The following is a 16,851-nucleotide window of genomic DNA, read 5'->3' as shown; positions in this document are numbered from 1 at the left end:
TGCTAGTGGTACAGGACAAATCAAATAACTTATTTCTGTTTGATGCCAGCAAAGGCTCTTGGAGTCCTATCACTGGGGCCTAAGCTAGATGAAGACATTCATGAGATATGTGCTGGCAGGGCAGGGCCAGGGAGGCTGGGGTGATATAGGATATAGGATGAGTGAGGGGTGCTCAAAAATGAAAGATACAAAGAAATACAGTCCCAATGAGGAGGAAAGATGGGAGTTGTCTAAAGAGACCAATTGAGATTCCTAGGGAACTGACCAAGCAACTTAGATTTTTTAAAAAAAAGGTATAGAAAATTGAAATAAAGTCAGACAATGAAGATGTATATAAAAGCATGGCATGTGCCTGTAAAAATAGGGGAGCAGTGCTAAAGCTCAGAGTGAATTGAGGCTGCGGAGGGAAGCTTAGGGCAAGAAGAGTAGGTTGTTTGGGTGGGTTTTTGCACTGGAAATCTAAACCAAATTGACTAATGAAGAGTTGGTACTGAAGGTGAAGTAAGCAAGCATTTAGTTGCTCTTAATAAATTCAAAACATTTGGCCCAAATGAACTACATACTTAGGTCCTGAATGAACTAGTAAATGTGATTACATCATGAGTATAAGATGGAGGAGACATCAATAATAATTGTTCTGAAAATGATCTGTTGATTCTAGTGGACCACAAGCTCAATGTCAGTCAGTGGTGTGATGTGGTAGTCCAACAAGCTAATGCAATATTAGGCAGCATTAAGAGAGGCAGAGGAAACCAGTTTCCAGGTGTAAAGTTAATGGGATTTAAGGTCTTCCCTGCCCATTAATAGGTCTCAGGTAAAGCCCATTAAGGGAAGCTTGCTTTTAGGAAGGTTTTGACACCTTTTGTTAATTTCTAATTAGGCATTGAGTCATGAGGGTTGTGATACCCTGTGGCCCTAAGCAGGTTATATATATTCTGAAATTAGCATTTTGCTTTGAGGCTCACTCATTGGAAGAGTTTTTGTGATTTGACCTGATGAGACTCTGGATACCTATTAAGGAACCCCCTGGGTTTTAAAAACCCAGATATTGGTTCTTCTCTCTCTCTGGTAACTATGTATATATTGCCTTGGTCAGACAGTTGAATCTGTCTTGATCTGTGCTAATTTCTCAGACAGAAGCCCTGTCTGTTGGTCTTTATTTCTCTGCCTGTATTTTCTCTACTTTATTTGTATTTCTCTGGAGTTCAGGGTGCTGATTTTCTCCCTGAACTAATGAATATAAGAAAGATTGTTGACCCCTTGAACAGCTATCTTTCCTAGTAAAACATATGTGCTAGCAGCCATCCTGGGCATGCCAGTGTGGTTGTTGCTACAAGAGGTGATAGTCCCATTGTATTCTACCAATGCCAAACTTCACCTTCATTATTGTGTTCAGTTCAGGAGACCCTGGTTTAAGGATGTTGGAAGTGTCTAGAGGAAGGCAACCAGGATGGTAAAGAGTGTCTAAGTCATATCAGGATCATTTGAAAAAACTGGGTATGCTTAGCCCTGAGAGAAGACTTGGGGGAGACACAATAGCTGTCTTAAAGTACTTATAAATACTGAAATATAATCCTGAAAATATACTTATTGGAAGGACTGTAATGTGGTGGAGGGAGTAGACTTCTGTTTGATCTCAGAGCAAAGAACTTGAGGCAATTAGTGGAAACTGGAAAAGAGCAAATTTTGGTTTGATGTCAGGAAAAACTTCCTAACCATTAGAATTGTCCAAAAGTGGGACAGGTTGCCTCAAAAGAGAATGAGTTTCCCTGTACCTTGGAGGTCTTCAAGCAAAGTCTGGATAGCCACTAATGGGTTAGGTTATAGTGGAGATTATATCTATGGATTGTTCTAGATGGGGCCTCCCTTCTAACTCTTAGATGTTGTGATCCTCTGATTCTGCTTTCAAGGAGAAATAAATTCTATGATGCTGGAATTGCAAGATCCTGTGTCTGGAGAGTTAAAGATTGGGACAGAGTCTCCAGAAGTCATCCAGGTAAAATCCCAGCTCTGCTAAAGCCACCTCTATAACCTCAAGGGAGTTACTGCATATTTTTGGGCCTCAGTCCACTCCCCACTTTGTCCATGCCCTACCCTAGGCAAGATAAGACTGAAACTCTCCTGTTTTGTCTTTTTCTTGTTTTAAGATGTTCAGGTAAGTAAATTGCATAACTTTTCCCAAGCAACTTTTAAAAAAAATATTTATTTTTAGTTTTCAACATTTATGTCCATAAATTTAAAATATTTCCCCCTCCCTCCTCTCCCCTCCCCAAGAAGTCCTGCAATCTGATATAGGCTTTACATATACATTCCTATTAGACGTATTTTCACATTAGTCATTTGTATAGAAGAATTATAACAAATAGGAGAAACCATGAGAAAGAAAAAACAAAACAAAAAAAGAAAATAGTTTGCTTCCCTCTGCATTCAGACTCCATAGTTCTTTCTCTGGATGTGAATGGCATTTTCCATCACGTGTCCTTTGGAATTGTTTTAGGTCCTTGTATTGCTGAGAAGGGATAAAATAAGTCTATCAAAGTCGGTCATTGCAGACTGTGGCTGTTACTGTGTACAATGTTCTCCCAAGCAACTTTTCTAAAGTTTAACTACCAACATTTTTCACTTTTTGGACAGGATCTTTGATTTCCTTGGCATAAAGATTTCCAAGGGAAGAAATTCGCTCCATCAATGCAGATCAGCTCCTCTCTGCAACTTATAGTCTTAGAGAATCAGCAGGAGGTACTAAGAGATTGCAATTTGCCTGAGTTAGGGGAAGAACTTGAGCCCAGGTCTGATTTCAAAACTAGTTTTTTCTCTACTGCTACCTCTCTTTTTCAGGATCTGAAACCTCTGTGCCTTGTCCTTTATTTTCCTTTTGACAGCTTTCTGTAGAGATATTTCTTAGTTCTTTAGTTTCAGAGCCTGGACTCTAGAGCGAGTCTTTAGACAAGAACATGGGTCTCATGGAAGATGACATTCCTGTACCTACATGAAGTAACAGGAAAAGCTGAATGGGAATTGTAAAGCCAAACAGGATCAGCTACTGTTCACGCTTTTAAGATTCTGATTACATAGTATAGTGAACACTCTATTTAATAACAAATCAGAGCAAAACATTCACAGAGCATCAAGGTACAACATTCACAATGTTACAACTTATCACAGAAAATCAAAATACAGCATTCATAACAGCTTATCACTAAAATGGCCACATAGTTTTCACCACAGTGGTCACAAAGTTTTGAAAAAAGAATAATCATTTAATAACTCAATCATCTCAATCATTCAGTCATCCTTAAGGAGGCTTGCCTCCTTAAGGGACACAAAGTACAATAGTCAAGTTTTTCCACTCATGAGGCACACTAAGTTACAAATCAGTCACTATTCAATTATCATTCACTAGTCAATCATCAGAAAATATATAAGCCCTTTACCCCTAGGTCATTAGTAAATTACAATTACTCAGTCAGTACACAATATCCAAGTAAAGTCATCTTTCAGCTTGACTGGGGTGGTCTCTCAGATTCCCTGGATCCCCTTCCATGGTCCCAGATTCTACCTGGATTCACCAAACTGTCACTTGGTTTCAAAGGCAGACAGCTCCCAGGTCCTTGTCCAGCTCTCTGAGCACTTCTTGTTCCACGCTGAAGCTCAGTGTCCAGTCCACTTTAAATCCTTCACAGTCTCTGTTTCTAGGAAGTTAAAGCTTAACAAAGCCACAAACAGGTTCACACAATGTACCAGCATCACAGTCATGCTTCTTCAGTCTGCGGTAGCTCCAGGTGGTCCTTGGAAGTCTTCGGCAGCTCCCAGAAGCTCTGGCTGGCCCTCGGATCCAGCAGCTCCTCAGCAGAAGCTCCAGCTGGTTCCCAGAATCAAAATCATTCTCTCCAGCTTGGGGGGCCTTTCCTCTTCAGCATCCCCCTCAGCAGCAGCCTCCACAAAGCTTGCCACACACACCCACATACACACACATATGGCATTAGCTCCTTCCTGTTTCAGCCAACCCCTTCCTGTTATGTCAGCAACAGGGATTCATACCTTCTGTTTCTTTAACAGAGGCTTGATTAATTATTAAGTGCTAAGTGCCTGTTACCTTTGCCAATACAAAGGGATCAAATTACATTACTATTAAAGGAACTTAATCAATTCCCTCATCTAGTAGGTGAGCAAACTGAAGCCAAAAGAGTTGAATTAACTTGTCCTAAGTCACACAGATAATTAGTAGCACAATTGAAATTTGAACTCAGGTTCTTTGAGCTCAACTTTACCCAGATACCTAACTACATCAATTGTATGCGTTTGTACAGTCCCCCTTCTCTATATAATCTTCTTCCAAAAGGGGGTCAGATGAGGAAAATATGAGAACATTTGACTCTTAGGCCACTGCTACCTCCTGCATCCTTCATTAATCTTTGAAATTCTCCTGACTGTTGCTTAAAGAACAATTACAAAGTCAATCCATGGGAAAACTAATTGCCATAGGAATCTCCTTCAGGTGTTCCATTCTTTCAACAATCCAACACCAGACTTTAGCAAGACTGTAAGGATGCCTGTATGTCATTGAAAGACAGGTAGAACAAGATGGTTTGTGGGTGATTGAAAAGTAGTGCTTATGTTGAAATTTACTTTTCTTTTACAGCTTTCTGCTTTTGCCTTTGGCATCTTCCACTTGGGGGAAACGACTAGACAACTACTGCAGTCCCATCTCATTAGTGAGATGTGCTCCCATGGCCAGAGGTGCTGCTGGGAAATCAATAGCCCTGTACCCCTAACCTAGGAGATAAGTAGGGAGAAGGGTAGGAGGCAACAGAACTGGGGTAGAGGAGTCAGTGCTGACTAAATCCCTTCTTTTCTAGCTCAGCGAGTGGCAAGCAGCCAGAGGTTCCTTTAACATAACCCTTTATCTGTCCGGGCAAGGACAAAGCATATTCTGCAGAGAAGAATCTTTGCTGGCAGTGAAATTTCTCTTCTGAGAGAGAAAAAAATCTCCAGATCTGGGGCTCTGGGTGGAGACTATTCAAGTAGAGATCTTTCTTGAGTTTCCACTCAAAATGTGCATGTGTGGTTTTATTGGCCTAATACCAGGGGAGGACACAGTGGAACAATTGATATTGAGTTGGGGTTAACTGGAATTAGAGTGAGAAGACTGGCTACTCCATAGGACCACTGGCTTTCAATTCAATTCAACAACAATTTATTAAATGGAGATGGTGAAAAGAAACCATTCTTGTCCTCAAAGAGTTTCTATTCTACTATCTTTGAGCTTCAGTTTCCTCATCTATAAAATAAGGATCACAATACTTGTACTATCTACCTCACAGTGCTGTTGTGAAGATCAAAGGAAGTAAGGCATATTTTGGGGGTGTCTTGTTGCTTGTAACAAATATATCATAAAGCCTGGAATTTTTCTTTTCCCTTCTTACTCATTAGCATGAGAGACCATAAAGAATCTTAGGGTTGATATAGTTGGACAACCTCAGACCCTGGCAACATTTGGTTTATTGAAAGGGAAGCCCCTAAGATGATTCTAAAAGGGATATAGTTTGGAAATTGGATATTTACAAGGCTTTATAAGCACTTTCTAACTGCAAGTCTGTTAGAGGGTGAGGACAAACAGTTTTACTCTTGGTGAGTAGGAAGACGGTTAAAAATGGATGACCTTAATAACGCTTAAAAGAAAAAAAAACACTAGATCTGGTGCCACAGGCCTGAAGTCCTAACTCCTAGGAAGGCTGAGGCTGGTGGATCACTTGAGCTCCTTTTGCAATGGGCTAAGCTGATTGGGTATCTATACTTAAATCTGGCACTAATATGGTGGACTCCTTGGAGTCAGGAACCAACAGTCTACCTAAGGAGTGGAGAACCAGTCCATGTTGGAAACAGAGAAGGTCAAAGCTTCTGTGCTGGTCAGCAATGGGATTGGGCCTGTAAGTGGCTGCTGTACTTCCAGCCTGGGTGAGAGAAAGAAATCTAATCTAAAAAAAATTTTATAAAAATCTAAGTTGTGACAGTAACTATACTATTCACACAGGCCAGTATCGTGAAAGTCCATGATGACCCCTAGATCCTTTTGTTTTGTTTTAGTGAAACATACCTAAGAGATGCTTAATTTTTGTAAGTACTGCTGATGACTCTTGATATTCTTTTGGGATGACTGATTCATAGTCAGTAAGCTGTTGGATAACTACTTGAGGCTAGAAATGACTTTGTTCATGTTCAGTTCCTGGAAGCCCCTTCTAAGCGTCCAGGATCACAAGTGGGATCTCTGTGGCTGTTCTTTTCAATCCATACAGGGTCTTTATTCTCCTGTTTTCTCCCAAAGGAGTGACCTTAGTGTCAAGCAAAATGTACCTCGTTGTCATGGTGGCTTCTAGGAACTAACTCCATCCTCTGAACGTGCATCCTTGCAGTTTAAATCATAGCTCAACATGTTTCTTTCAAAAGGACCTGATGTGTGTTCTCTGTGTGTTTGTCACCTTCAGCAGAGGCAGTCATTCATCTTGTCTCTGACAGGGCAGTTTCCCTATTAATACCCTCTATTGGATTCATCAATCCATCAAGGAAAGCTCGTGAAGGAGTCAATAGCATGGATCCCCAATCTGCTCTATTGAACTTTAGTTTAAAATGTAGCACAGCCTACTTCAGGCATTTTCTGGTTCTCCTCTCCCCTCCTCCAGAAGGCAAGGAATTGTAGGTAGGAGGTTCTGCTCAAGCAGTTTCAGGGGGCCCCATGGGGAGAAGGGAGGAGGATTTTCTTTTCTGCTGATTTTGCAATTATCTAATTTTAATACTAATAATCATAGCTGACATTTGTAGGGTCCTTTAGAGTTTACAAAGCCCTCTCACATCCATTATTTCACTGTATCATCATTGCCAAGCCACTTAACATAGCTAATTAATAGACACACAGGAATCCAGGTAGCCTGATTCCCAGTTCAGTGCGCTTACTGCTTGCCTGAAGGCCTGGCCCTGTGTTTAGACAGATCAGGTGGTCAACCTACAATACATGGGATCCTTTATCTTCACGTATTTCTCTTGCGCTGCTGTATAATGTAACTGAGCTTCCAATCAAGCCTGGGGCATTTAGGCTGCTGTTACACAGACTGAAAGGAGGCATGATTATGTTTTTAACCCAGTGAATGCTTAATATGACCTGATGCTACTTACAAGAATAAGAGACTTAGTGGGTGACAGGACCCTCCCCCCTCCAGATGTTGCTCCTGAAAAGTCTTTGGAACCACACTGTTTTTCTCCAAAGAAGCATTCTCTCGACCTTCACTGGATCAAAAATTGAAATTGTGTCTACTTCTGGAAATGTAGCAAAACTGTTTTCAAAAGGCCCCAGGCTTGGTTGGAAGCCTGATTAAAAGAGCATGAACATTATAGCTGCTTTCTTGTTTGGAGCAAAGGAATAGTGTCAAAGGAAATGGAGAAACAAGATGCTGAACGTATATCTTGGACTCTATGAGGACATGGGATGTCCATGACAAAGGAGCTATCCACCTCGATTATACTTCCTTCTTTAAAATTCAAAGGATTCTTGGGGGTGAAACAAAAATTTTTGCCAATGGGCCTTAAAGTCCTTAGGATGCTGGGTCTATTTAAAAAAGAATGCATTTTATAGAGATACTCCATTATGGAAAGTATTTGCAAAAATTATTACAATTCACTGTTTTCTCCATCAAGGATAGTGGTACCATCATACTTAGATCCTAAATCACAGTCCCTGAGATGGTTGTAGAAGAAGTAGAAACAACATTAAAAAGCACAAAAAATGGGAGAAACAAATAGATTGGACCAAGTATAATAATAATAATAATAATAGTGATGGTGACAATAATAGTAATGATAATAATCATTGTAACACTTATATAGAATTTTAAGGTTTGCAAAGTATTTTTACATTTGTTATCTCATTTGATCCTCATAACCTGAGCACCTACCTGGGAGGTAAAGAAACTGAGGCAGACAGCAGTTAAGGGACTTTCCTAGGGCCACACAGCTAGGTATGTATAGAGGAGATTCAGCTGGAGGTGATACAATTGTGATGACATTGAAACACTATTTTAAAAGGTATCCAAAGGAGGCGTGGGAAAAACCTCAAACTTTACTGGTTAAAAGAAAGTGACCAAAAAACCATAACTCCCAACCTATATGATACTTTCCTAGCTATATACAGTGTTAACAATCTTCCTCCTAGATAAAAAAGGAAAGGGACCAATTTATAAAAAAAAATTTGTAGCAATTCTTTTTGTGGTGGCAAAGAATTGGAAATTGAGGGGATGGCCATCAATTGGGGAATGGTTGAACAAGTTGTAGTATAGGAATGTAATGGAAAACTATTGTGCTATAAGAGATGATGAGTAGGATGATTTCAGAAAAACCTGGAAAGACTTATATGAACTGATACAGAGTGAAGTGATCAGAACCAGAACATTGTGCATAGTAACAACAACATTGTATGATGCATTGTGAATGTCTTAGCTCTTCTCAGCAATACAATGATCTAAGTCAATCCCAAAGAACTCATGGTGAAAAATGCTACATCTACCTCCAGAGAAAGAACTGGTGGATTTCGAATGCAGACCAAAGAAAATTATTTTTCACTCTATTTTTTTGGTTCAAGTTTTCCACAAAATAACAAAATGGTAATATGTTTTACATGATTGTACATGTACAACCTATATAAAATTGCTTAACTTCTCAGGAAAGGGGCAGGGGAGGGAGAAAGAGATAATGTAGACCTCAAAATTTTTGAAAATGAATGCTAAAAATTGTTTTTACATGTAATTGGAAAGGGAAATAAAATACTATTTAAAAAATCTTCCTCTTGGAAAATCACTTCCACTCCAGAACTCATACATCTTCAGTACATTTTTCCCCTAGGGCTCTTCTCACTTGGAGGGAAGGAGGGTTTGTAGGAACCTTCATGTAGGGTGGGCACCCAGGCCAGTCATCTCCATTTCCCATCATAATGAACTCCTCTGGACTTTTCCATTATCCCTCCCCCAGAATAGGGGAATTCTCCCTGTCCTCTCCTTCAGCTTCTTTTATGGATTGTCTTCTCCCATTAGAATGTGAGTATCCGGAGGGCAAGGGCATAAACTCTTCCTTCTTGTTTGACAGAGGAGGCGCTTAATACGTCCTTGTTGATTGACTGAGGGTCACCTATACACTAGTTGAGAGCATCCTCAAAGATAGCATTAGTAAGGAACAAGCAAGCTTTCACAAATGACATTTGACTGTGGAGCACATCTTTAGCATCTCACAACTGATGGAAGGATAAAGAGAATATAAGATCCCATTGGGCTTCTTGTCTGATTATGAAAAAGCATTCAACTAGGGAGTCTTCCAGGCTCTTTTACAACAAGGTGTTTTCCATCTATATAATTACTTGGAAGATGTAACAAAAGAAATAAACCTGCAAGGTACAGGTCCTTTCCAGTGATCTTCTGAGAATAAGCATTGACTGAGGCATAAAACCAGGAGACATATGTATGCCTGCCAAAAGTATTACCCCTATGATGGAGGAGAACCTCCTCAGCACAGAGTTCAGGCTGAGGAGGAATCCACTGTGTATAGTGAGGGTCCCCCAGATGCGCTTGTTTGGGAATGACATTGTTTTGATTTCAGCAAGTCCCAAGACATGGCAGAGCCTCCTAGAAGAAATCTGAAATAATTCAAAATAATTTGATCTATCCATTCACACAGGAAAGCATAAATGGGTGAAGTATGTCTAGGGTCTGGATTTCAACATGCATCCAGATGACTGCTTTTGGAACTTGCTTAACAGTGTATCTGTCTAGGATAGGCAATATATATGGACAATGACCGACCTGGCCTCAGAGTTGAAAAAAGAGGAGGAGAAAGACTGAATTGTTTTCAGGAAATTACAGAGCACATTCACTGATCTCCAAGCTTCACATCCTCTTTGCTGTATGGCTTTCAAGACCTTTAGAAACACCACTGCTTCAAAGAACCAAAGATGTGCATCACACACGAGACAATGAAAAGGGGTGTGGTGGGCGTGAACACACTGCAACATATAACCAACAGGGAATTTGGAAGAACAGCATCGAAGGGTGCTGTCAAAGGACTGTAAGACACAAAGACAAAGTGGGCTGGTGGTGTGTGGAGAGCCAGGGATGGCAGATGTATGGTCAGAGTGTTCTACTGGTATCTTCACAATATCTCAAGAAATGGATAAATGCTCCCAGCTGGTTGGGTGGACCACACTCCAAACTGTGGTGAAGTTTGGGGAGGATGTGGATGAGGGTTGCAGAGGATGGGCTGACATGGTTGGGCTTTGATTTGCATCATTGAAGAGAATTATCAGAATTTAATGAGATCACAGATTCATTTGAGTTCTCCATCTACAAGACTTGTTTTCCTCCTGGATCCTCAGGCTGTTGCTTTTATTCTTAGGAGGACACTTGCCTTATGACTACTCTGAGGCAGACCTTCACCCTTGCTCTGTGCTCAGTTGGCTCATCTTGGTGAGGAAATATGTGTTACCTAGTCTTGTTACAGATCTGTCCCCCTCCCCCCCAATCTTGGACTTGAACCAGTAAGTAACTGAACAATTGTTTTCCATAACACTGCAATTATCAGCTACCTGCCAACCCACTCTACAGCCCTGCCCTTCAGTCTTCCTCCTAAACTGTAATCGTCAACATTTGCTGGATAGGTACCCAATTAGGATTCAGTTTTGAGATTAAATTGAGATGTAGTCCATTCTTGAATTTGAAGGGACTGGAGTGAAAATTGTTACTTCCAATTTGTGATGAAGTTTCTTAATTCTACAGAATAGTTTGAAACTCATGAAGTAGATTCAAAGTTAAATAGTTAATGGTTAAATGTTGCTGAAATTCACTCGACCTTACAAAATTTTCCAAGTTTTCAAAATCTAGTATCATAGATGTTAAGTTGGAACGTGCCTTAGATATGGTTAGAATCTAATCCTTTCATTTTACAGATAAAGATGCTAAGACCCAGAGTGGCTAAAGGATATACCCAAGCTATATAACTGATAAGTATCTGAGGCAAAATTCAAGATCAGGTCTTCTTAACTCCAATTTAAGCACTCTGTTCACTTTTTTACCCTGTTTCTCAATCATTAGCTAGAAAAACAAGACTCACAGAATCTCAGTGCTGGTTAGGACGTCAGAAGCTGTCTAGTCCAAACTGAGTATGACTAAGGATCCTCTCTACAAAGCCCCACAAAGTGGTCTACCAGAATTTGCCTTAATACTTTCCTCTACACCACCCCCAAGACATCCTAGTCCACTTCTGGAAGACTCCCATCATTGATAATAGTCTTTCTATCCAGCAGAAATATGCTTTGGTGTACCCCCCACTGATGTTCCCAGGTCTCCCCTCTGAGGCTACACAAAGAGGCCTGCAAAGGTCTTCAACTATCACGCTCTTCCTAAGTCTTAGGTTCTCCAGGCTAAATATCTTCATTCTGGCCAATCCCTGAATTGCGTAGTTTTGAGGCCCCTCATCATCCTGCTTCCCTTCCTCTCGATTCTTGTGTAGCTTTTAATTTCCTTCCTGCAAGCTTGTCCTCTTGTTCCTTCTGCTACAGAGGGCAATGGGGCCATCGGCTCCAATGTCTCTCTAGTGCTACTTGTCCCAAAGCTGAGCAATTCCCCTTCTCAACCCACTCCCTACCCGTGAACTGCTGTTCTTTAGTCCCCTGACCAAGACAGCATCAGTTTCTCTGGTTATAGCAGTAAACACATCCTGAGTTCCTCTGCACACAGAAATTCCAGTGAAAAAGAAATAAAAAAGACACAGGAAGGCAAGGCAGAGAATTCCTCCTTGGGCCCTTTGCCTGACAGCTTGAGGCGAGTGATTAGTTTTGAAACATTTTAATCAGGAGTAAGAGAGGTAGCCTGTCCTGAAGGCGTTGATTCAGTCTCAGCCAGAGCTCTTTGGGAATTGGGTTCCCCTGTGCCTGGAGAAGAAAGCCTCAAAGGACAGAACTAAGATCAATGGGTAGAAGTGGCAGAAAGAAAGATTTTGGCTTTATATAAATAAAGACCTCTTGCCTGTTGGAATTGTCCAAAAGTAGGGCGACTAGGTGACACAGCTGAATAGAGTGCTGGCCCTGGAGTTAGGAGGACCTGAGTTCAAATACTGCAGCAGACACGACACAATTACTAGCCATGCAACCTTAGGCAAGTCACTTAACCCCAATTGCCCTCCAAAAAGCAAAAAAAAAAAAAGAATTGTCCAAAAGTGTAATGAAAGGTAATGAGCTCCCTGTCACTGGAAGTCTTCAAGTAGAGGTCAGATGATGGATCCCTTCTAGGGATGCTCTAGACCAGGGGTTTTTAACATTTTTGTCATAGACCTCTTGGGAAGTCTGGTGACACCTTTATACCCCTTCTCAGAATATTTTTAAATACATAAAATAAAATACACTGGGTTACAAAGGAAAATAATTATATTAAAATTCAGCTATCAAAATACTTTTTAAAAATAGTTCATAGAACTCAGGTTAAGAACCCCTGTCAAGGTTCCTTTCAACTTAAAGATTTTGTGATTCTTTGAAGAACCAGGTCAGTGGTTCTGCCTCAGATTTACTGTATAGCCTCTGCATATACCAAGAGTTAGACTCAGGAGTGTTTGGTAAATGCTTAATAACTGGCTCTCTAAGGAAAAAAACAACAATGTATACTGAACCTATTTTAAAAAATGATTCTTCTTTATTAACATTTTTACCATCACTTTCTTAAGTCTAGACAATCAACAATATAATAAATCAAACACTGGTTTGTAGCATTTGCAAATTTCTAAAGTATTCATACTGAAAATTTAACCATCAGCTCTTATAAACTGAAGAGCTGGCTCCAGCATGGTCCTGGTCACACCTAACCTCTTTTTACATCCCTCCCCTAAAGCAAGACCATGAATTAGAAATAAATTGTAATCCTCTTTTGTACTAAAGCTAAGTCTTCTCATATCCCTATGATGCCTAGTACTGTGCTCTCCCTCCCTATTTGTTGAATTGACTCTGCCTTCTGTTGGGATGGGTGTGGTGTAATAATAACAATGCTAATCATAAACTATAATAACTAGCATTTTATATAATACTTTAAGGTTTTCAAAGCACTTTAGAATATGATCACATTTTATCCTCACTATGACTCCAGGAGGTAGGTGTTGTTATTACTCCTTTTTTGCAGGTGAGGAAACTGAGGCAGGCAGTGGGTACAGTGACTTCAGCAAGGCCACACAGTTACTAAATCTCTGAGGCAGTATTTGAACTCCGTTCTTCCTGATTCTGGTTCCAGCGCTCCATCCACCAAGCCACACTGGTATAGTGGAAAGAATGATGGATGTGGAGAGGATTGAGATTCAAATCTCAGTTACAATCTATATGATCAGCAAGTTAATTTCCCCTTTCTCATGGCCTCAGTTTTCTCATCTGTAAAAGGAGTGATCTAGACTAGGGGAACTCAGAAATCCACTCTAGAGCTAAATCTGTGACACTAGGCCTAGGAAACAGCTATTTCCAGTGATTGCACTGAAAGATGCATTCTGTTGTCACACCAGGCCTTTGAAGGGCTTCTGACTTGGAGCAGGTTTCCTTCTCATCCTTTTTCCAATCTCAGTATTAACATCCTGAGAGAGACAAAGGGAAGAAGCAGAAGCTAGAGAGTGAGGCCAATTTTTTTTCTAGGGCTGGTAATCAGCAGTGAATTATTGGTGGCTTTGGAGAAGTGGAGGTCCCTGTCCCCTTACTCAATTGGTACTGATTGGCATTGGCACAAAGCAGCTTGAGGGAACCCAGTTTTAGCTAAACACATCTTTTTCTAATAGACGACACTGGTAACTATTCAAAGGAACTGGGAAAAGTCTGTAAAGTAGAATGGAGATCAACCAGAAAGGGGATGTCAGATCAGGGATATTTCTAAAAGCTCACACAAAACAGAGAACTTTCTCTCACATTTGTTTGTCCATTCATTTCTTCATGCATTCGTTTGTTCATTCTTTCATTGACTAAATGTTTATTGAATTCCAGGGAGACCTTGAACTAGACCCTGGGCAATCTATAAAGATGAAAGAGAGACATTGTCTTTCCCTCCAAGTAATGAACAGTCTAGTAGACAAACATGTAACTAACCACTAAAGTTGATCCATCCTGAGTCCAGGTTGTCAAAGGCCTTGTCTAGGAACAAGATTTTGGAGTTCCTGTTCTAGTCTCACCATGAATTTACTGTGTGAACTCCAGAAAGTTTATTCTTTTGTACTAAAAACTCTGATTCTCAGTTTATTTATTGGAAAAAAGATCCCTGGAAATAAGGATATTTTGAGGATGAAATGTGTTCAAGATGCCTTAGGCTATGCCAAAAAAAAGATAAAATTCTTAAATTTTATTACTACTATGGCTTGTGCTAAAATGCTAGGCTTCGGAGAATACCTGGATGCTGCTTTCAGATATCTAGTCAGAGGTCAGGATATGGGTGGCCAGCATTTGCAGTTGTAAAGAATATTGGATTTAGACTTAGGGTCTCAGGGACCTTACCTTTCTCTGCCATACTTTCTGTGATTTTGGGTAAATTATTTAGCCTTTCTGGATCTCAGTTTCCACACTGATAATATTATTAGACCAGATGACTTCATAGAGGCAGCTGGTGGCTCAGTGGATAGTGCACGTGAGTTCAAATCCAGCCTCAGACACTTCGTAACTATGTGACCTTGGGCAAGTCATTTAACCCCTTTTGCCTCAGTTTCCTCATCTGTAAAATAAGCTAATGAGGGAAATAGCAAAAATTCCAAATGAAATCCTGAAGGGTCAGACATTAACAAACAGCAAAAAGATGACCTGTTCTAGTTCTAAATTTATGAATCCTTATGAATACTCCCAGTAAGACTCTTTTAAACCCCTCAGCTATGACTGACAGTTTTAATTGCTAATTTCTTATCACCAAAAGTATATACAGATTTCTTCAGGGAAGAAGGTGAGGAAAAGAAAGGATACACACATGTATCTTAAAAAAAAATTTTTTTTTATACAAGTGTTTAAAACATCTTGGGGAAATAGAAGGGGTTTCTGTAGGGCTGATGACAGCTGAGGTCTCTCCCGAATCCAGAACTAAAGTGTTCAGAACAAACTGCTTTGTGGGTAGATGAGGCTGAATTTACAAATTTTGAAATGACAGTTTTTCACTTGGCAATCTCTGGTGTTAATAAAGTCAGATACAAACTCAGGGTTAAATGAAGCAGGCGCCCAGCTTGTGTGTGTGACACACAGACAGTATGTGCGGGTTCTCCAAGTCGTGGAAAATCTGTCAGCCTTTCTAATACCGAGTTAGTTTTGACAACAGAATAAGATGTATTTTGAACACACGCAAGTCCTGCCTATTCCAAAACAGGGCTAATGAGCATGATCTGTTCTTTGCTCAGGGCTTTAAAAGGCGAATGAAAAGTATAGAGTGCTTGGGGTGGGGTCGGGAGCCGGGAGCTCTTTGGGGTTGGCTCTGGTTTGGTTGACCACAAAGACTTCCTGGTCTGAGGGTCACTTGGGCGGTCGGTGCTGAGATCAGGGAAGGCAAGCATGCTTAGTCGGGTTGTAACAAATACTTCGGCATTGCAGTTTGCTTATTAAACTCGAGCGGGTCCCTGCCACACCATACAAAATGGGACACAATTTGATCAGAGTAGCCTAAAGAACTGAATAAATCCTTTAAACCAATTGTATAAAAATGCAAATTTAAGGCAAGCAATTAAAAACAGATAGAAATTAGAGATTTGGATTTTGCAGAGCAAGCTTTCCGCAGCAACCGCCAGATTACTATGCAATTTATCTGGATTCTGTCAGCGATAGTCAGCCTCGATTTTGATAAAGTGCAGCAAATCTGTCCCTCTGTAGCTCCTGCGACTTCCCACACATTCCATTCAAGTCGAAGGCGTCTGTAGGATCCCTTGAATAATTTGGAGTTAATCATTTGTACTTCAGAGCTTCTGAGAGGCCTTAGACTTGGGAGGTGGGAACAGATTTGGCTTTTTAATCACCTTGTATATTGTACCGCTAGAGATAAATGACACCGACTGTCTGAAATCTACATTCCTGCTTCTGATGCAAAACTGTAATTAATTTTGTGCAGTGTTTCAGAATTGATCGTGGTCACTTGAATTTCTAATTTTTCATTCACTTCAAAGACCTTTTTCCCTCCCTCCTCTTCCTTTAAGGAATGCTCTCAGAGTATGCGAGCGAGCGCTCGGATGTTACTGCACTAAGTGACGGTTTTACGCTCCTTTTTCAATAAGGTGAAACAGAGGTCAAGGCGTATGGCTCGTTTATCCCTCTCTGCCTGCTCCAGGATGTATTTTCTGACTTATAGGAAATACAATCAAAACTTATTAAATTATGACTAAGGAGTGCAGCCATCACTCCTATGCATTGTGAAACCCCCCAAAAGCTTCATTCAAGCATCCTATTCAGCATAAGACAATTAAGCACAATTTAGGCAATAATTACCCTAATTAGCTAGAATGTTTGTATTCAGGATTATGGCAACATTGTATCAGTTCACTATTTAAATAATAACAAGGTTCCCTAATTTCTCTGTATTGATAGTTGTTGTATAGGATTCTTTGTTTGGTATATTTCACTGTAAAAATATTTGTCAGTGAAAGATTGAACAATATGAATGAATTTGATTAGGCCATTGTCAGAAACCCCATGCATCACCATTCCTTGTTTTTAATCACTACTGTAAACCTCACCGCCTAAGGGCATGGTTTTAATTTGGGTGCCTTACTAATGAAAAGAAAAAAATAATTGTTTTGCCAGGATTTAATAATAAGCAATAAAACCAGCCAACCAGATTTTAC

The 16,851-nt window shown here is 40.2% G+C and overlaps 1 long non-coding RNA gene across 4 annotated transcripts in view; it reads left to right on the top strand.

Annotated features, from left to right (window-relative positions):
* LOC138157114 (uncharacterized) overlaps positions 1 to 5,664 on the top strand; it is an 80,698-nt gene extending 75,034 nt beyond the window's left edge. For 2 of the 4 annotated variants that reach the window (XR_011167302.1, XR_011167300.1), the window contains exon 6: positions 1,911 to 2,511. This is a non-coding gene — a long non-coding RNA (uncharacterized lncRNA). Of the gene's footprint in view, positions 1 to 1,880; positions 2,512 to 4,642 lie in introns of those variants that run through there. The other 2 variants (XR_011167303.1, XR_011167301.1) reach the window with 2 other exon arrangements.
* Positions 5,665 to 16,851: the final 11,187 nt, after the last annotated feature.

This window comes from Petaurus breviceps, unplaced genomic scaffold (assembly GCF_028583685.1).
Source record: "Petaurus breviceps papuanus isolate PSGF00001 unplaced genomic scaffold, PetGlider_PUasm1.0 171, whole genome shotgun sequence".
Classification (NCBI taxonomy): domain Eukaryota; kingdom Metazoa; phylum Chordata; class Mammalia; order Diprotodontia; family Petauridae; genus Petaurus; species Petaurus breviceps.
Note: the sequence above shows the minus strand (reverse complement) of the source record. Positions and strands in the feature narration are given on the sequence as shown.